General features: G+C 35.2%; 2 long non-coding RNA genes across 4 annotated transcripts in view; one reads left to right on the forward strand and one right to left on the reverse strand.

Moving 5' to 3' along the window:
- Positions 1 to 22,803, forward strand: part of LOC105481660 (uncharacterized) — a 508,229-nt gene that overhangs the window by 232,480 nt on the left and 252,946 nt on the right. The gene's annotated exons all lie outside the window — the stretch shown is intronic.
- Positions 1,407 to 22,803, reverse strand: part of LOC105481659 (uncharacterized) — a 51,975-nt gene continuing 30,578 nt past the window's right edge. Inside the window, exon 3 of the long non-coding RNA XR_987062.2 lies at positions 1,407 to 1,547. This is a non-coding gene — a long non-coding RNA (uncharacterized lncRNA). The remainder of the gene's footprint in view (positions 1,548 to 22,803) is intronic.

Consider the following 22,803-nt stretch of genomic DNA (forward strand, 5'->3'; position numbering starts at 1 on the left):
TTTATCAGCCCTGGAAGGCACATCTTTATATATTCTGTGACTTTACATAAGAACCCTAAACCAGTTGGCTGGATAAGCATGAATATACTCAACAAGGAGTAGTTTATACAGGTCTTGAGCAATGACAATATTAAATTTAACAATGAGTTATTAAGTTGTCTGGACTGGAGCGATCATGTACATCTAGAGTCGAGGGCCAATTTCTGATTAGCCACTTTCTTATTTAGTCCTATATGTGTTCACTCTACATTTCCTATCTTTATGTTCCATGAGATACATTCAAAACTTTTTAATATGTATATTATCATTTGGGGCCTTAACCTTCTTTGAAGGCTTTATTTTCCCTTGTAACAAAACTATGAGTAATCAAGTAATGACACTAAATGTATAGGATTATTATGTATGTATGTGACCAAACATTCCAAAAATATTATTCCATAAATATTATTTAAGTACCTATGTTTATAATAACATATGTATACACTTAGTAAACATGTGCTGTAGTAAAGAAATTATAGTAGTTGTGCAACATCAGGTGGTAGCAGCAGAGGGAGAGAGGTCACTGGACCCTGGACATATTTTGAAGACAATGCCATGATTAATTCCTGGCACAGTGAATATCAGCTGCCAAAGATGTGAAGATCCAAGGAAAAGCAGCAGGGAGAATATTAATGCTATTTAATTAGGTAAGAAAGTAGAAGGTACAGTTGGTTTTGGAATGGAAGAACGAAAAAAGTTGAGTTTCACACGTTATAATTTTGATATTTAGAAAGATTCAAGTAGAATTGTTCTGCAAATATTTGGATATATGAAGTTAGAGTTCAGACAAATGGTCTGGCTGGAGATATCAATTGTAGTTACTGGCTTAGAAATGGCACTTACACACATGAAACTGGATGACATCATCAGAGGAGAAAGTGCAGCTACAGAAGATTAGAGCACCAACTGCTAAGCCCCGGAGCACTTCAACATGAACAGCTTTGAGGATACACAAGGAATAACAAATCTGAGTTAAGCAGCCTGCTAAATAAGAAGAAAAAACAAGAGATGGTGCTGTTCTGAAAGCAGAAGTGAACAAGGTCTTTGAAGAAGTAATTAATGATGTCAAATGCTGATGAGATGAGAATTTGGCAATAGAGATGTCATCTGTGAACTCAGGAGGAGGTACCTCATTTTCTGTGTGCATTTTGTGAGCATGCGTATGTGTGAGTGTGTGTTGGGGGAGTTGTGTGTTTGAAGCAGGAAGTAATCAGGATTCAAGGGACAAATAAGTCATTTATTAAATACATTCTTTCACATTAGAGAGAGAACAATAACTTCTATTAACAAAATGTAAAGAACCACATTTATGTTCATTAACAAATATCCGGAAATATAGAATTCAGCTAGTTCTCTAAAAGCTCAGAAAATATTGCAGTTTGAAGTTTATAGAATTGCCCAGAAAAACTTAACTGATTCAAGAATTGTAATCTTACCATACATACCTGAAAAACCGGACAAATAATGTTTTGAGATATTGGACAATGGACCTCGAAGGCCTGGGATACCTGAAAGAAAGAAAAAAAAATGGGATAAGTCCTACAACTTTCCTAGATTGCTGCAGAAATCAGTCTCTAAACCTGAGCAAAGGTATATGAAACTAGTCTAGTGATCTTGCTGAGATGAGGATGCAGATATTAGGGTATAAAAAGGAAAGGTTAAGATGGCTATTATTTGTATAGCAGAATACTGGAGATAAAGAAGCTGCATAAACAAAAACAGATCATGAAAAACTACCCAGGGAAACCTCCCCATATCTTTTGGTAGAGTATCAATCTCTGTATGCATGGGTAAAGTTTCAAGACCAAAGAAAGCACCACTGGCATGCAAGTAAACAATTTTTACTAGACAGAAAGCAGAGATCCATACTCCATAGGATATTAAGTAGAATCTACAGAACAACTGTGTTTAGTAGTACAGCTATAAATGTGTAAAAGTAGGGGCTGCTCCATATTTGTCATTACAAAAACTCAGAAGCAAATGAATCCCAAGTAATTTACCTAACAGTGTAACAAATTTTTTCATTAATATTATTCATATGTAATAGTAGGTTACTATATGATAAACTAAAAATAAAAATATTTAAAATATTTTATGAGATTAACAGTAGATTATTTACTACAGAAAAAAAGATAAGTGAACTTGAAGACATACTAACAGCAACTATCAAAAAGGAAACAGAGTAAGGGATAGAGACACTATTAAATTAGTAGGTAGATGTTTCCTGCTTTGTTCTTTTTGCTTAGTATTTCCTTAGCTATTTCAGCTCCTTTTTGGTTCCGTATGAATTTTAAAATAGCTTTTTCTAGTTCATTGAAGAATGTTTTTGGTAGTTTGGTAGGAATAGTATTGAATCTGTAAAATTTTAGGCATTATCGCCATTTTAACAGTATTGAGTCTTCCAATCCATAAGCATGGAATGGTTTTTCATTTGTTTGTATCATCTCTGATTTCGTTGAGCAGTGTTTTGTAATTCTTACTGTAGAGATGGTTGCCCTCCCTAGCTTATCATCTGCAAAGAGGGATACTTTGACTTCCTGTCTTCCTATTTGGATGCCTTTATTTCTTTTCTTGTCTGATTGCTCTGGCCAGGACTTTCAATACTATTGAAAGGAATCAATATTATTCCTTCAATACTATTGAAGGGAATCCTTGTCTTGGGCCAGTTTTCAAAGGGACCATTTCAGATGACGTTGGCCTGTGTGTTTGTCATAGATGGCTCTATTTATTTTGAGCTATGTTCCTTCAATGCCTGGTTTTTGGAAAGTTTTTAACATAAAGGGATGCTGAATTGTATTGAAAGCCTTTTCTGCATCCATGAAGATAATCATGTGGTTTTTGTCTTTGGCTCTACTTATGTGATGAATTACAATTATTAATTTGCATATGTTGAACCCACCTTGCATCCTGTGTATAAAGCCTACTTGATCATGGGGGATTAGCTTTTTAATGTGCTGTCGGATTAGGCTTGCTAGTATGTTGGTTGAAAATTTTTGCATCAGTGTGCTACTTAACTTCAAACTACACTACAGGGCTACAGTATTAAAAACAGCATGGTATTGGGACAAAAGTGGACACGTGGACCAATGAAATAGAATAAAAAGCTCATTGATAAGTCTGCGAACCTGTGGGCATCTGATCTTTGACAAAACTGGAAAAAAAAAACAATGGGGAAAAGATTCCTTATTCAATAAATGGTTCTGGGATAACTGGCTAGCCATATGCAGAACATTGGAACTAGGCCCCTTCTTTTACCACATAAAATAATTAACTCAAGATGGATTGAAGACCTAAATTTAAAACCCCAAACTATAAAAACCCTGAAAGACAACTTAGGCAATGCCATTCTAGAGACAGAATTGGGCAAAGATTTCATGACAAAGATGTCAAAAGCAATTGCAGCAAAGGTAAAAATTGACAAATGAGATCTAATTAAAGTAAAACACTTCTGCACAGCAAAATAAACCATCATCAGAGTGAATAGAAAACCTATAGAATGGGAGCTGGAGCCATTATCTTTAGCAAACTAACACAGGAAAAGCAAAGCAAATACTGCATGCTCTCACTTATAAGTGGGAGCTAAATGATAACACAAGGACACAAAGAGGGGAACAACAGTTGCTGGGGCCTACCTGAGGTTGAAGGGTGGGAGGAAGGAGAGGAGTGGAAAAAAGTAACTGTTGAATACTAGGCTTAGTACCTGGGATACAAAACAATCTGCACAAAACACCCGCATGACAGGAGTTTGCCTATATCAAAACTGCACATATACCTTTGAACCTGAAATAAAAGGTTTTTTAAAAATTAGCAGAGCATCAGTGTATCAGTGTATTTTCATACTGCTGTGAAGAAATACTCAAGACTGGGCAATTTAATGGACTCACAGTTTCACATGACTGGGCAGACTACACAATCATGGCAGAAGGCAAAGGAGGGGCAAAGGCACTTCTTATATGGTGGCAGGAAATAGAGAGTGTGCAGGGGACCTGCTCTTTTTTAAAATCACCAGATCTCATGAGACTTACTTGCTATCATGAGAACAGCATGAGAAAAACCTGCCCTCGTGATTCAATTACCTCGCAACCATCCCTTCCATGACATGTGGGGATTATGGGAGCTATAGTTCAAGATGAGATTTGGGTGGGGACCCAGCCAATTATCATGGTGGAAGGGGAAGCAGACACATCCTTCTCCACATGGTGGCAGCAAGGAGATGTGCGGAGCGAAGTGAGGGGGGAAAATCCCTTATAAAAACATCAGATCTTGTGAAAACTCACTCACCATGGTGAGAACAGCATGGAGGTGACCATTCTGGGATTCAGTTACATCCCAACGGGTCTCTCCCATGACACATGGGGATTATGAAAGCTATTATTCAAGATGAGATTGGGGTGGGGACACAAGCAACCATATCAATCAGTATTTGAGGAATAAAATTTACTAGTCTAATAGATATGCAATTGGAATATTGAAAAAAAGTCTAGGATAAGGCAGAAAATAATATTTGAAGAGACACTGACAGAGAATTATCTAAATGTGATCAAAACTAAATCCACAGATCTAAGAAGTTTCATTATCTGCAAGCATAGTAAACATACAGAAAATGATATCAAGGCACATAATAATAAAATTGTTGAATATAAGTCATAAAAAGAAAAAAGCAGCAGGAATAAAAAGACTAATAACAGAGAGAGGGAAAATGGTATATCATGACATAGCCAACTTTGTGTCAGAAGCTATTCAATATTGAGAAAACCAGAACACTACCACAGAAGAACAAAAGAAAAATCTAATTTAGAATCCTATTCACAATGAAAGTATACTTTAAAATGTAGGCAAAATAAAACCTTTTTAGAATTAATGTATTACCAACAGACATGAATATAAGAAAAGCTGAAGGAAATTCTTCAGGGTGAAGTAAAATATTTTAAGGAAATTTGGATCTATACAAAGGAATGAAGACTTACAGAAAGTTATGTGGCTGAATAGAAATCTTTCTTCTCATTGTAATCACTTTAAAGTCAATTGATTGAAACGAAATTACAACTGATGTTTCATGAGCCTTATAAGCATATGATACATAAATAAGTACAGAAGTAAAGTGCAGGCTAATAGTACAGATAAGGAGATAACTGAAGTACAGTACACTTATTTAAGATTCTTACACTTTAACAACTGCTTAATGTTGTTTAAATAGCATTAGATAATATTTCACACTAAATACTATTTAAACTAGTTGTTTGAATCTAATATTTAATATTACTTGATGTTATGCAGTTTAAGAATTTCTCAATCTTGACACTACTGACACTTTGGCTTAGATAATTCTTTACTATGGAGGGCTCTCCTGTGCATTCTAGGATGTTGAGCAGAATCTCTGACGTCTACCCATTGAATGTCATTAGCGCACACACTTCCTGTCCAATATGAAAACAAAAAAACATCCCAGACTCTGACAAATATATCTTGAGGACAGTGTCACCTGTAGTTGAAAATCACTGCTTTAGAATAATGAAAATGTAAATAAAAGAGGCATAGTTAATGAAAAAATAGTAAAAGTAAAGTGAAACACTAGAATATAATATTATTCCAAAAGAAAACATGGAAAGATTTTTTTTTTTTTAAAGTAGATGGGACAAGTGGAAAACAGAGACTTTGGACTCAAACCCAATCATATTAAAAAGTACATTAAAAAGTATAGCAGTCTTTCTATGACAGCCCCTCCCTAGGTCTCCTCTGTAACAAATCTTGACAGAGATTATTTCCTGCTCCCAAGATCGAGGGAACATCTTTGCAGGCCTGATTCCTCCTTTCCACTCTATGAATTAGATTTAGCTATAATAATACCACTGCACCTCTGCCAATTCACAGAATTCTTTTGGGCTGGCTTACAATAAGTCTCCCTCCAATTCCTCCTTTAGAAAATTAGGAGTTTATGTAATAATCAGTGTGTACAACTCAGACACCCTCAACTGTGGATGACACTCTCAAGCACCTAAAAGGGCTGGGCCCCAACAAGGTTTCAGCCTTTGATTGGAATTTAGAAGAATAGTTGCAAAGACATTTGAACTCTTTGAGCTCAAAGTTTGAACTCATTAGGGCTCAATCTTCTCACATTTTTATATGAAATACTGGGTTTGAAACATATTATCCAGTGATATAAAATGGAAAGGTATGTTTATATGATGTTTCTGTAACTTAAAATTAGCTATATTGGGGTGTGTTTTTAATGTTAATGAATAGATAAAATTCTCATAATTTTGAACTCCCTTTAAAATAATCTATGTAGGATTCTGAGAGGCCAGGGGTTCAAAACAAGCCTGAGCAACATAGGGAAAGCCAGTTCCTGTAATAACTAGAAATGAAAATTAGCTGGGCATAGTGGCTTGTACTTATAGTCCTAGCTACTCTGGAGGCTGAGGCCAGGAGGATCACTTGTGCCCAGTAGTTTCAGGCTATGGTGAGATATATGATAGTGATTTCGTGAGGTCAAAATTTATACTTTTCCTTTAACTGCTTAATAGAATTATTTTAAAAATGATTAGAACTCTCCATCTGACAAAATAAGCAAATGTCTAAATTCGACATTAATGGATGGCATTTCTTTTTTTTTTTTTTAATTTATTTATTATTATTATACTTTAAGTTGTAGGGTACATGTGCATAACGTGCAGGTTTGTTACATATGTATACTTGTGCCTTGTTGGTGTGCTGCACCCATCAACTCGTCATTTACATCAGGTATAACTCCCAATGCAATCCCTCCCCCCGCCCCCCTCCCCATGATAGGCCCCTGTGTGTGATGTTCCCCTTCCTGAGTCCAAGTGATCTCATTGTTCAGTTCCCACCTATGAGTGAGAACATGCGGATGGCATTTCTTTAAAAAATTACAATTTATAGGCCGGGCACGATGGCTCCTGCCTGTAATCCCAGCAGTTTGGGAGGCCGAGGTAGATGGATGGCTTGTGCTCAGAAGTTTGAGACCAGCCTTGGCAACATGAGGTGACCCTGACTCTACAAAAAGTATAAAAATTAGCAGGGTGTGCTGGTATGCACCTGTACTCCCAACTACTCAGGAGGCTGAGGTCGGAGGATCACTTGAGCCCAGGAGGTGGAGGCTGCAGTGAGCCGAAATCATGCCACTGTCAGGTAGCAGAGTGACACCCTGCCCCCCCCAAATAATAAATAAAATTGCAATTCATATAACTGACTAAATTGTATGTATTTATTCTATTTACGCTATTGAAATAAGTGCTTGCAAAGTGATTTAAAAGCATGACACTCAAAAGCATTTTTATTACTGTGGAGTATAAGATGGGATAAAAATAAGGAATAAGGTGACATCCTTAACACTGTAATACAAAGAAAACTTAAATGGGCTGGTAATATGGTTTGAAGGGTAAGTTATTCAAAAGCCAATGTAAGAGAAATAAAATACGTATTTGAATTTAAGGACATAATTTTCCTACTCATTTTGGTAGTACTGAGTTTATGATCAGGTATATACCTGAAAAAAAATTGAGCCAAAGAATGGTTCATAAACTACATAATGTAGCCTTGAATATGATAGGCACTTGATAATAATCTTATTCTTTCATATTAAGAAACTTCTTTAGTTTTCATTGCCTTTCTTTTCAGCACATTTAATCTATTCTTCCTGAGTGATATACTGCCAAAGGATAAAATGTAGAATCTGAAAATAATGTTAAAATCCTTTAAGAAGCTATAGTTCACCATTTTAAAAGAATGATATATAGACAATGTGAAAAAAATCTACCAGTTGAGCCTGAGAATTCCAAATTTTTAGAAGCCAAAAGACAGAGTCCCAAAATAGGTCATAATACTAGAAAGAATTTTCTTTGCCAGATTTGTCGATCACAAACATGCTTCAAGTACAACACTGCAGTGTTTACATTTGGCAATAATCTTTTCCAGTATTTCAAGTTGTACCTTATGTTCTGTTTTTGGTATTTTTATACTCCTGGTGTGCCAAACACTACAGTAGATGATAGGCAAGTCAAACACAGCCCGCCTTCACAAACATGCATATTAAGAAGAGGAATGAAGGAACATACTTCTGAAATTTAAACTGAATTTATTGTGATTTCAGAAAGAGGAATAACTATTGAAGGTAACTGCAAAGTCATTTCCAAGTCTTAGTAAAGCTGTCCCAGCACAACATGTGTGTGTTTTCTTAGTTTTCAGGATTTTTAGACCCTTCAATGATTTGAGCTGCGCGGTGTATTTCATCAAATAAAGGGGTCTCTGACATGTGAATTTCTCTTAACTCTTAAGGAGCCATACCATTTATGGAAATGTCAAGAAACGGTTGGGTGTTGGGTAGGCTTTTGATTTTTTTAATTAAAGACCATACTTTATTTTAATTTTGTTATTAGTTTTCCCCTAATTTCCTTTGTTTTTTCCCATTTTAGAGTCACATCCAAGACACCACATTGCATTGTCATCATATTTTTTTAAGCTATTCAAGTCCGTAACAGTTTCTCAGGCTTTCCCTGCATTTGATGACCTTGACATTTTTGAGGAGAACTGGTCAGATGTTTTGTAAAATGTACCTCAGTTAAAATTTGTCTAAAGTTTTTTTGCATGGTAAGATGGCGGTTATGGGTTTTTGGCGGATGACCACAGAAGTGAAAAGCCATTATCACCACATCATATCAAGGGTTTGTGCTATTAACATGACTTCACTGTTAACCTTAATCACTTGGCTGAAAGAGGCTTGCCAGGTTTCTGTACCATAAAATAACGACTCTCACTTTTTTACTGCAATCTTTGGAAGAAAGTCACTATGCAAATCCCATTCTTAAGGGATATAAAATTATGTCTCCCCTCCTTCAGTGGGGAGAGTATCTACATAAATTATATGAAACCCTATAAAGAAAATTTGCCTCCACTATCCCATTTATATGTCCAGTGATTTATTTATATCAGTATGAACTCATGGGTATGCATTTTATATTTGAGTTATAATACGCTATTTTTATTGCTCAAACTTCCCCAGCTTTAGCCAGTGAGAGCTCTTTCAGTTGTTTACTGTTCCCCTTTGACACACCTACATCATTGCATTTAAATTTACTATGTCCTTAGTTTCTGGTCCTATAAGATATTCAAGGTTCATCTTTTATATTTCATATCCCTGCCCTAGCATCAGCCATTTCTCCAAGTAGCCCTAGTTCTTTTTATTGGAGAGTAGTATTAGAGACCAAGTGTTGGATCTGCTTGTTGTTACTGGTGCATTGTTGGTTCTGTGAACAGAACTATGGAATATGTGTAAGTATACCAAGCTTACACCCAACAATATTTATAGTTATTTCTCTAGCATCTGTATTTATATTACATTATACATGAGTTCATACTGATGCCTACAACTCTAATCCAGTAACATAGGATTTATTCTAACCTTCTTCCCTTGTATGTCTGTAGCTTCACCCTTTTAAAAATAACCTGGTTTCCTCCTCCTGCTATCCTTGTCATTATTTGTTCAATACCAGTATACATGCCGAGTGGTTTCAGAATTATCAAGCCATATGTAGTAAACTTTTAAGTTATAGATCCTAGATGGCACAGTGTTAGTGCATATGAGGAAAGAGTTCTAGTTTCAGTCAACTTGACAATGATTTTGTTTCTACATTCTTTTCAAGAATGCCAATCTTGAGGTTCATAATGCAATTTTAGCTATAATTAAGTGCATATTTGATGGGCAATCTCTCAGAAACAGCAGGTATTTTAAAGTATATCCTACTATTAATGAAGAGTTCAGTAAATATAGTACTTCTATTACTTATTTCATGTTCTATTAGCATTTGAAGCTGGTAGATACTATAATGGGAAACTATACAAATTCAACTTTCTTAACATCCATAGCATATTTTCCTACCATTATCTTCCAAGCTCTTAAATCCCCTTAAATAAAAACACATGAAATTTGTATTTAATATTAGATTGGTGCAAAAGTAATTGCGGTTTTTGCCATTACTTTTAATATTCACATAGGTAATACTATTGTAAATATATTGTACATATGTATATGTACATATATATTTATATGTACATGTATATTTAGAGTCTAGCTCTGTCGCCAGGCTGGAGTGCAGTGGTGCCATCTTGGCTCACTGCAACCTTCACCTCCTGGGTTCAAGTGATTCTCCTGCCTCAGCCTCCTGAGTAGCTGGGATTACAGGCACCTGCCACCATGCCCAGAAATGGGTTTCACTCCGTTGGCCAGGCTGATCTCGATCTCCTGACCTCGTGATCCACCTGCCTTGACCTCCATATACACACACACACACACACACAGACACACACACACACAATTAGCTCAATTGGTTTCTAATGTTAAATACAACTGTGATAGTTAATTTTATGTGTCAACTTGACTGGGCAAATGAATGACAACTTGAGTGTGTCTGTGAGGTATTTCTACAAACAGTGAGCACTTTTTTTTTTTTTGAGATGGAGTCTCGCTCTGTCACCAGGCTGGAGTGCAATGGAGCTATCTCGGCTCACTGCAACCTCTGCCTCCTGTGTTCAAGCAATTCTTCTGCCTCAGCCTCCCAAGTAGCTGGGCTACAGGTGCACGCCACCATGCCCTGTTAATTTTTGTATTTTTAGTAGAGATGGGGTTTCACTACTTGGCCAGGCTTGTCTCGAACTCCTGAGCTCGTGATCCGCCTGCCTTGGCCTCCCAAGGTGCTGGGATTAGAGACATGAGCCATTGTGCCAGGCCAACAGTGAGCATTTGAATCAATAAACTAAGTGAAGACAATCACCTTCACTAATGTGGTCACACCTCACACCTCCTTTCCAGGGCCTGACTAGAACAAAAAGATGCAGGAAGAACAAATTCTCTCTTTGTCTTCATGAGATATTTATCTGGAGATTGCTAATGCAATAATCAACTCAAACTCTGAAAAATCGTCTTGATTACTGGTAAGTCATGAGGAGGTTTATTTTTATAATTAGTCAGTTTATGAATGGCCAGCACATTCTTATCAAGTAATCTATTCTATGTAATTGTTGTCCTCGGGCTAGTACTTCTGTTAAACAATTGGAAATTTTCTAGGACTCAGGGATAAATCTATAATGTGTGCATTCACAGCTCTGTTTCACAAATTTAACTATAAGAGTAAATATTTAATTAAATTTGAAAGTCTCCATAAACTATCTATTTGAATAAATCATGACATACACTTCTAAAACATTGGCTTTCAGACTAAACTACTACAGTGATTTTTTTAAAACTCATTTAGGTATATAAAGTTATTTAAGACTGATACTAAACTTGTATAGTACATATCTCTTTAGAATAATAGAAATGTTCTAAATTTGATATACTGTCTTTATCTCGGATTATTTAATTATATATTCTTTAAGGTCGGGGGAAAACCTCTATTAATTTTATTTAAATGAAAACATTCTCAGAGTCTAGGGAATGATAATTACTATTATTAATTATTAATAGTAATATGGTAATGATTATTACAATAACTTGCAATTGTTATAATGTACTTCATCATGTGCTTTATAATTTATGCATCTTGTATAAATGTTTTAAAGTAGTATTAAGTAAAAAACAGTTCACAAAGGTTATATCAACTACTGCTTATTTTTTTTTATTATTTAAAAATGAGATGTTTAACAACTTTTAAACTAGACTTTTAGCTGCCAAATTTTTTGATAATCCTTATACTTGGGTAGGGCTCTTTGACTCCTTCTGGGCAGTGGGTCATGTACTGAAGCAGTAAGGATCACCTCTGCTCTAGAGCATTTACATGTAAGTGTTAAAATCTCAAGTATCTCTTGGTCTACCGCATTTATCAAAGATGTGCTTCAGATTGTCATGCTAGAAGTTGATGGTGAAAAAAAAATGGTGGTGGTGCCAGAAACACAGTGGATTGATGATTACTCTGTAGCACAATCCTATCCTCCCTATTACAGAAATTAATGTCAAAAGAGTTTCATTACTATAACTCAAGCCCCAAAAATGTGAGATTAGTTTAGCCTTTAGATGTTGAATAAGTTGAAATAGGACATTAACACAGTAACATTATATGTTGTGTAGTTTCTAAATGTTTGATAAAATCATCTGTCACCTGTGGCACTTGTTGAAATAGGACGTTAACACAATAACATATGTTATATAGTTTCTAAATGTTTGATAAAATCATCTATCACCTGTGGCACTTGAGAGGTAGATAATATACCTAATAAACTGGAATCTGTAATTATTGTAAAAACATGAATAGTGCATGTTGACTACTGGGGGTTGCTTTTTGCAAGGTATTAAAAGAAACAGATGACCTCAGGGAAAAAAAATAGCTATGCAAACAGAAATGTACATAAATAGAGGAAGTCTAGAAATTTTGAGGCCTTGGAGGAGGCAGATTGTTCTCAGTTCCAAATAGTAAATTATGAAACTAAGAATATTTTAGAATTAAAAGGCCCCTAAAAATTTGTCCTTGAGGTAAGGACCAAATTAAGGGTATGGCCTTCACCTTATTGTGAAAATGTGGAAAAGGACTAAATGGCCTCTACCTAAGGATCAAATCAAAGGTGTGGTTCTTTAGACCACAAGGCTCAGGAAAAAAGATTTGAATCTTGAGACTCTCCCACCTAACCTGATGGGATTAAAACACTTTCAGTTTAATTACAAGCTGAGTCTGGGAAAACATCAGCATACCTAGGCTATTTCAAGAATTTAATGAAGTCATTCCTAGTGGGTGGGGGAGAGCCCTCTCCAACCCCTGCTCATGCCTTTCTAACTACCTGTGACAAAGTAAGGGGACTTGGCAGCACCATTTATTACACAGTGTTCATCCTAAATTCATCTAGTAATTGGAGTGACCACCTCTGTTAGTTAATTTGTTTCAGACAATGTAAAAATAAACTTATTTTTTGAGAAGAAGTTTTGTCGTGGAATAAAGCATCTACCAGTTAAGTTTCTACCTTCTCACAGACTCATCCACAGATACAAAGTGATGAAAGTTCTATCTTCCTTGGATATTTACATTCCCAAGGGATGTTTTTCAGGTGCTTGAGACTTTTCTGAATTGTAGAGCTGTCTTAAGACTTGTTATCGTTTAAAGAGATTTAAATTCATTTCAAAAAGATTGAGAAGGAATTGCAAAGTTTTCTAAAGTAAATCCTCTAAGAAAAGGGAGGGAGGAAGAAGTCTTTCCGCTATTGATCAAAAGAATTGTCTCTTTATTTTTAATTTGCATTTGCTGTTATCCACACTGAAGAACAATGGTTCAAAGAAAAGCATTTGTACAATTGTTTGAGTCACAAGGGAAACTAGAAGCTTGTTTTTATGGAATAACATTTTTACTACAATGTCCAACTAACAGATAAGCAATGGTTATGCACATTTAAGAATTTGGCGAATGTTCCAAGATGAATGAAGTGAACCAGTCACTGTAGGAAAAGCAACTGATAGTATTTGTTGCCAATGATACAATTAAAGCTTTCAATCAATATTAAAATTAAAAAACTTATCTGCTTTCATGTGCTTGACATTCTATTCAAATGTTTTCTTGATGACATCAGTAGTAATAACATGTAATTTTTAAAATATTGCTGAATGAAATATGTCAACATTGAAAAGAACTACTAAACTAGTGAAGCCATGCTTTCCAAATATCCAATATATTGTTATAAAGTCATGCATGGGTAAACAATCCATTCATAGTGCAAGATACATCAATGGATTTTAAAATGACAGAATCCAGCTTTTTAAATATAGTTGTAAATTCTGTATTACACAAAACTTTGAGAAACTACCACTTGTTCAATATTAGCACAGTGTAAACAAACAATATTCACAATTATCTGAATATACTACCATCAAAATTCTCCAGTTTTTTCCAGCTTTCAATGTGAGGCTGAATTTTCTTTATATACTTCAACCAAGACAACATATTGCAAGAGATGAAAGACAAAGCAAAAATGAAAAACCAGCTATGTTCCCTTAAGCTAGGCATTCAAGAGATTTGCACTTAACTTTGAAATAAAAGACTTTTTTCACTATGTTGTTTTGAAAAAATAGTTATATTTTATGAAAAGATGCTATTTCTATTAATATACAACAGATTTTTTATACTGTTTTAAAAAAACATTTGTAATATTCATGTTTAAATTTTTATATAATATAGACAGATATAACCCAGATGAACAGAGATTCTTTGAACTTTTCAAAGATTTTTAAAAAGAAAAGTGGTTCTTAAGGTCAAAAAGTATGAGAACCACTGATTTAGAGAAATGAGAGAGAGAGAATGGTTAGAAAGCAAGTATGTAACTCTAGGAACCATGTTTTTCAAAAACATCTGGGAGTGGCTACTGGTATATAGGGCTGACTGTTATACATAAGCAATATGCAAGGTTCTCAGAAACATGCTGTCAAAAAGAAACAACAAAAATGGCTTAAAAGATATGATGATGGATAAAGTCTTAAGATGACTCTTGACCTTTCTATCATATCTGGAAAGAAAAGAGCTGAGAAAGCTATGCAGTCCCCAGTGAATGAATAGATCTTGTGTATACTTTCAGTGTTGGTCAAAAAGATAGTGGGAAAGGGACGATCTCCAAGAGAGAATATTCTGAGCCTAGACAGAAAAATAAACCAACATTTATTTCATATCTGTTGAGTGTACCTTTTTGTTAGTCCTCAAAACAATTGTTTCAAAACAAACTCAGTCCCTACCTAGAGAAAAGTAATCTAATAAGGCACAAAAAGTTGAAATGCCTTGCTAAAATTAACAAGGATAAGTTATGGAGGCAGTATTTAAGCTATTGTTATGTCATCATGAGATAGGAGTTGGGCAGGACTAGTTTCTCAACACATAGGTCACAAAACTATGCTGATAAAATAGGATGCGGTGGAGAAAGTGGCCAAAATCTGCCAAAACCAAGATGGCAACTGAAGCAATATCTTGTTACACTTGCTCCTCATTATAGGCTAATTATAATACATTATCGTGGTAAAAGAAAGTCCCATTCATACCATGAAGAATGCCATGGCAATTCCCAGAAGTTACCCTCTATGGTCTAAATAGGGGAAGAACGCTCAATTCCAGCAACTCTCTACCCTTTTCCCAGAAAAACTCCGGAATAATCCATGCCTTATTTAGCATATAGTCAAGAAGCAATCATAAACACAGCCAGTTAGCAGCTCAACAGGGCTACTCTGCCTATGAGGTAGCCACACTTTTATTCCTGTACTTTCTTAATAAGTTCACTGTCACTTAGATAACTTCCTCTTGAATTCTCTCCTGAACTCACTTGGCTTCCCTGGCTGAGCCACATGCTTGGGGTAAGTTGGCCTGTAACAATCAGATAATATAGCCTTTTCTGATTAAAATATGATTGCATGTTCATTCATTCATTCATTAATCATTCAGTACATTTTGAATGGCTTCTCTCTGTAAATGACACTGTCTTTGCAACTATAATTTTTTTTTTTATAATCTGACTTAAATTTTGCCTTCAAGGTACTTGTAGCCCCATAAGCAGATAAGATGCACACTTGAATTTGTGTAATATAGAGAAGATAAAAAGTAACTTGAGGGTGTGGGGGTGTGATGGTTAATACTGAGTGTCAACTTGATTGGACTGAAGGATGCAAAGTATTGTTCCTGGGTGTGTCTGTGATGGTGTTGCCAAAGGAGATTAACATTTGTGTCAGCGGACTGGGAGAGGCAGACCCAACCTCAATCTGGGTGGGTACCATCTAATCAGCTGCTAGCATGGCTAGAATAAATCAGGCTGAAGAATTTGGAAAAAGCAGACTTGCTGAGTCTTATGGCCTTCATTTTTCTTTCATGCTAGATGCTTCCTGACCTTGAAAATCAAACTCCAAGTTCTTCAGCTTTTGGACTCTTAGACTTACACCAGTGATTTGCTAGGAACTCTCAGTCTTTTAGCCACAGACTGAAAGTTGCACTATTGACTCCCCTAATTTTGAGGTTTTGGGACTCCGGCTGGCTTCCTTGCTCCTCAACTTGCAGACAGCCTATTGTGGGACGTCACCTTGTGACTGTGGGAATCAATACTCCTTAATAAGCTCCCCTTCATATATGTATTTATTCTGTTCTATCCCTCTAGAGAACCCTAATACAAGGGTCATAGGCTCTTGGGCCCCTAAAGGTTACTGACATGATTGATCAATAAGAGAAAATGCATAAAAATTTATTTAAGGTGTGTACATGGGAGCCTCCATTTCAATGAGTAACAGAAGCTTATATACCATGTTGAAGTTACAGAATAAATGGGGGCTTGGATCCTTATGCAACAGATTTAGCAGCAAGACAGGTTATGAGAGAGAGAAAGGAAGCGAGTTCGCCAAGAAAACTTGCCTTGCTATGTAGATGAAGTCTCTGTCAGAGGGAATAGATGGTGAATGTTTCTTTTCAGACTTTTAAAGGTGTCAGATTCTCAATCTCTCCTAGATCTGGGAAAGGCATAGAAAGGGGAGACATGGCTGCATTAATGAAGATTCTCTGCTGATGCTAATTTCCCCCACCTCAGTCTGTTAACCCTAAGGCAGCCATTTCAAAATATGCCAAAAAATACGTTTTGGAGAAACGTATTTTTAGATCATTCAAGGGAGTAAGTACAAGCAAAAGTCTAATCTTAAGGAATATCAGAAGAGAATTGGTGACAAGGTCATCTTGGTAAAAGGCTTTGTTTTTATTGTTAATATTCATCATTTCAATTTTTCTCCAATGTTCTCTTGGTATATTGATATTTTCACCACATTAAAAAAAATATTTGCTAGAATAAGAATTATCTGGATATACATGTGTTGAAAGAATACTCCAAGGAGAAGCAACACTTTTTAGTTAAGGTTATTAAAAGAATGTGTGGATATAGCTGTGTGTCCAAGTAACATTTGTTCTATGTATTATTGTAGCTGGTAAAGTGAAAGAAATTCAAGGCAAATGTAGTGTTAAAAGAAAAACCTTAGACAAATTAAATTTAACAGAGTTTAATTGAGCAAAGAACAACTCGTGAATCCGGCAGCCTCCTGAGCTAGAGTAGGCTCAGAGAGACTCCAGTGTAGCCACATGGTGGAAGATGATTTATGGACAGAAAAATAAAAGTGACATACAGAAAATGGAAGTGAAGTACAAAAACAGCCAGATTGGTTACAGCTTAGCTTGTGCTTTATTTGAACACAGTTTGAACAGTTGGCCACCTTTAATTGTTGAAAACTTGGCGACTGGCACAAAAGTAGGTTACTCTGTCTACATATCCAGTTTTCAGTTTTCTATGTAGGGAGAAATCTTTAGGCTGAACTTAAAATATTTAAGGAGGCAGCTTTAGGCTAAGCTTAACAGTAGGATTATAGAAGGTCTGTTTTATAAAGCTAAAGAGATATTGTGTTATTCTCAGTTTACAAACAGAAAAGTCGATTTCTGTGATTACAGATGAATAGTCTATCAAATAACGCACAAACATTTGACATCTAGTAATGATAAAATAAAGCAGAATAAGAGAACTAAGAGCAATGGCAGGGCTTCTCTTTGAAAGTGACATTTGAACAGAGACCTGAAACAATCAATACCAGAGAAAATCTTTCCAGACACAGGGAACCATAGTGCAATGTCCCTAAAAGGAAAATAATCTTGCTGAAAGTGACCCTTTCTGAGGTGGGCAGTTCCTTCAGGCTTTCTTCCACCATAAAGCCACCCTGCTGTAACTGAACTCAGGTCTGAAGGCCAAAGAACTCCAGAGATGAGCTTTGGTGAAAGGAAAGTTAGCTTTATTTGAAAAGTCAGCAACCTAGGTAAGTCAATCAACTACTGCTCAAACACCATCATTCCAAGTTGTGCCTCTGGATCAGGGGATTTTAAGGGCAATTAGGAAAAATTATGATCAGATCATTCCTGTGCAACATGCATAGTCTCAGGCAGGCAGTTAGTGATTGCTTTCTTGGTCAGTATTTTGTGACTCTATGCAGACACCCTTAGCCTATTCTTATCAGGCTGGTCAGCCCATTCCAAGGTTGTTGGTCTGTGTATTTTCTTTTATCTCTGCTGAAGGTCCTGTATTCCCAAGGCTGATTTTAGTAAATAATCTGCATACTCAAGTAAAGCAATAATTATATTCAAGTGAGCAAACTTTTCTCTAACATGGAGTCAGCACTGTTACACTGCTGCTTTTGTTTTTTTACCAGATTATTCATTGGGCTTGTAGAACTGTCTCTCAAAAACTACTGTTTATTGAGGACCTACACTGTGTCTGGAGTTTTCATCTATGCTATTATCAAGACACATGACAGTATAGATTATATGGTCATCACTTACCAATAAGAAAACTGTTCCAAAGAAATTTGATGACCCTCCAAAGGAAAATCATCCTGTGAGATTTGGATTTAGTGCTGATTGACCACCCAAATCCTGGACCCTCTCCTCTCTTTTACACAGTCTCCAATGAAATTGAAGTACATTTTATTTTTCTCAAATATCCAGGTGTCTCAAAGAATTCTGGGAAATAGATTGAGATCAGTTTCATAGAAATTGGGAAAGTAAATACTGAAAATTGTGGTGTTTATAGGGAAGTAATTTCATCAGATGCAATTCATTCATGTCCCTTGAATCACGAGCAATTTGAGGGACACTCATAGAGTCATAGAGGACTGCATGATAAAGAACTACACAGTGGTCATCTCTCTACTTTCTCGGGATACAGGCATCCAGAATTTTAAGGACTTGGAGAATGCATATCTTGGCATATGCAAAGGGAATTTTAGCAGGATAATATTAATTCACAGTTGGTGGCAGAAAGAAGTAATTCCAGACAGTGTTACTTTTATTTTCCATATAAATCTGAAAATGATTGACTATTCACACTTAATGTAAACTTCTGTAGTTCACAAATATAGTTGCTCAGATGTGAGGGGATCCTATCTATAGGGAAAGAGTGCAACAGTTACAGTTGTTTAAGATTTCCCATCTCATTCAAATATTTTGTGTTTATATATACCAAGGAGCACATTCCCCAGAGCACAGTGAGACTTGAAACTTTATTTTGATGGTAGGTTTGTGTTTTAACTGCAAACAAAAGAGAAATTAAAAATGCGAAAGAATTATTTATCGTCAAGGTCCAAACCTGGGGCATTCACTGATTTCTAATGTTCAGTTTTGTAGAGGTTAGAGCAGTTTGGGTTCTGGAGTTTCCTCAGATTTTCAATGTATTTGTTCAATTTAGTTGGTGGTGCTTTGAAAAGATGGAATTTTCCTAGTGCTTTGAAAAGATGGAATTCAGCACAAGACTCTTCATGGCACAGATCATGCAGTCCTCCAAAACTTTTATTTGTATTTAATTTAATTGTTTTAAAATTGTTTTAAAATTTAATATGTAGTTAATTTACATTTCCTATGCATAGTAAGTCAATTGACTTTACTTACTGAGCTGGTAGATGGGAGCCATAAACTTGGAAAATGCTGAAATTTATCTGTCATGTAGAATCCATGTAGGACCGAAAGAATGAACCAGATAATAGGAATAAAAGCCAAGTACAATATTATGGTATGATATATTTTTAATATTTAAGCATTGATAGTGAAGTAACCCCACACAGAAGATGGTTTTTTATTACTATTCCTTGTTTGCTTTTTTTTTTTAAGTGACATAATGCTATGTAGTATTGGTGAACATTTAGAGAAGTGTAATATGCTAGTATGCCAGCTGACTAGGGCTTTGGACATATTTGAAATGATTAATAGACATAACATCCCCATCATTCCAATCCTCATAAGATTTGAAGAAAATAAACATAGTTCTGACTCTTCTAAATTCAATCTTTGTATCCTCCTAAGTAGCTGGGACTACAGGCACGAGGCACCATCCCCGCCTAACTGCTTTAATTTTCTGTACAAACGAGATTTCACTATGTTGCCCAGGCGTGTCTTGAAGTCCTGTGCTCAAGCAATCTTCCCACCTCAACCTCCCAAAATGCTGGAATTACAGGCGTGAGCCACTGTTCCCCACCTGTTTCTAGGTTCATTTTATATAGAAGCTTCATTGAGTTGGTGTAATAAATTTGCAATGTGTTTCATTAGAAGTAATTCAGTATTTTAACTGTTAATGACATAATAGTTTATGCTTCACACATTCTAAGCCCAGTTCTTTCTTTGCTGAGAGGAATATATCTTAGTATTGCCTGGGGAAAGGTGAATATTATTCATTGTATTATTTGGATGTGTATTAACTTGTATCAACTAATCACAAATGAATATAGCCAAAATTTGTGCTGCTTAATATTTAATATATTATTAATAATAGCAAGTTACCCAGGGGTAATTAAAAAATTATTTAGCATGTGACATTTGAGAAAAATAAGTCTGAGTAATACATTCTGCATTGTTAGGCATTTAAATGTTAAAACAGTAAATTTTAAAATTAGAAAGATAAACGGCAGTACACAATTTTTGTGTGTGCTACTGTAAGATCCTACAAAGGAGGAAACCTATGGGAATTGTTAGATTTAATTATTCTCTAAAAACTGGGTACAAATGCACATCAAAACAACATTACTATTATGACAAAAGTTAAATATAATTCATATATAAGTGGTTCATATAAATCAATTTAAAAAACAGAATTGAAAATCTCCATGTTTAGCGATCTTCCAGTTCACCAATCATACATATGAAATACAAAAATAATTCAACTGTTTTTCTATTTAATTGGCAAGCGTATGGAGAATATAAAACAATCCGTAATTAATGGTGGAAGGAAACCAGCTAGAATTTGTACGTAATAATGTAAACAAAATATGGCAATTGTAGAATTTTCCATGAAAAAATTAGAAAAGAATTACATATATGTAACATCATTTTTCACAAATGTGATTAATAATATTTTTAAAAAGATAGAAACCAAATGTTTATTTGGAAAATAATATATATTGAAATACCGGTGCACAAAAATAAAAATATATATGTGTGTGTGTATGTATATATGTGTATACATATATACACGTGCGCGTGCACACACACACATACACATGCAAATTTAGCCTTAAAAATGTTTGGCATGATATACTTTAGTAAAAACATAAAACATGCTACAAATTATATGGTCAATTTTTGTGAAATAGAGCCATGCTTTTACAAAGGTACATATTTAACAAGTATGAAATATTAACTAGCAAAATTTTGAAATGTTTCTCCTTCAGTAGCCTTAGTTCAGATGATTTTTCAATTGAATTTATGTGTTCTTATTTTCCATATACTATATTTTCCTTAAAAGAACATATTATACTTGACAGAAATAAGATATGTTAAAATTCACATAGGATTTTTAACTATTAACTTGTTAAATTTTCAGAACAATTGAAAAACTTATAAAGTGATAAGCAATTGAGGTAATTGCTTTTTCTTCATACTAAACTTCACATTTTCTGAGAGCATAATGCATCACACTTATTATGTCTTGCCTGATTCTTAGAATTTATAGTTAAGCAATTTTGTATTTTTAATTTACCTTCTGCTTGCAGATTTTTGTTCTGATGCCCCCCCCGAAAATAGTACTTAAAATGTTGTCTTTTAATTATTATTTTAGCTAAATTACCAGAAACCATATGAGTCTTGTGTGAATCTAGTGTGCCCATGTATAACAAAACAATGTTGTTTGATGTGTTTGGGCAAATGGCATCTCATTTTGCCAGAGAGAAATGGACTAATGTCTCCACTGAGGCATAGAACTTTGAAAGATTCACAATTATTTTATTGAAGTTTAGCTGTACATAAACAATTAAGGAAGAATTTGGGCAGATGTGCTGTTTCTTCAGATTTTTTCTTTCTCATAGCTTTTCAAATCAGTCAGAAAATTGTCTCCCTGTTTCTGGCAGTAAGTGCTGTATGTTACCCAGTAACAAAATTGCTCAGTGAAGGTTTTAGTTCTTGTTTTTTGTTTGTTTGTTTGTTTTTTGTTGTTTTTTTTTTTTCCCTCAAAGCTCAGAATCAAAGTTCATTATAACATACTGTCAGTTCTGTGGTATAAAAAACTTGTGTTACAAACAGAAAGCATAGCCTATTAGAGAATAGTTTAGAAGTCCATGAAATGAAGTTTGACTGAGGCGAAGTCTCCTAAGTAAGAACCAACAATATCCTGAAATTACTTTTTAATGCATTCCCTTGACTGCTTTAACTGCCCCCAATGAGAACAAGTTTTGCAGAGAATCACTATCTTCCCAAAGTTAGTAAAAATATTTGAGGGACTTTGTAAGGCAAAAGAGAGGAGCATTGCTATGAAATTTACTGAGTCATTAATTTGAAAATTCTTAAAATATTAAAAATTACAGGGATTTTTCTTCCCCTGTCTTCCTTTAACTGGTAGAACCTTGTTGAAATTGAACACCAAGAATTCACTATTACTTGAACACAAGTTTTTACTCACAGAAGTAGGTATGGTAGACTAATTGCAAAACATCCTTTCTAAGTATATCTTCTCTAAAATGTGACTTTGCGTCTATTCCCATCAAGGACAAAACAACTTCTTCCACTCCTTGAATCTTGCTGGTTTTATGACTGCATTTGATCAAGAGAGCTAGGTGGTGTGAAGTAAATCCAGACCACTCAAATGAGTACAAGCATAGGCCATTTATTCAGAGCTTGCTACCACAAGAAAGTCAACCACTATTAACTTGCATTGTGGCCAAGACTCAAATGCAGGCAGAGAAGTGGGAAAGCTTTGTCATGGAAAAACATGGAAGGTTTCAGGTATGCCTTGATTGGAGATTAT

The sequence above is a fragment of the Macaca nemestrina genome, chromosome 16, assembly GCF_043159975.1.
Source record: "Macaca nemestrina isolate mMacNem1 chromosome 16, mMacNem.hap1, whole genome shotgun sequence".
In the NCBI taxonomy this organism is placed as follows: Eukaryota; Metazoa; Chordata; class Mammalia; order Primates; family Cercopithecidae; genus Macaca; species Macaca nemestrina.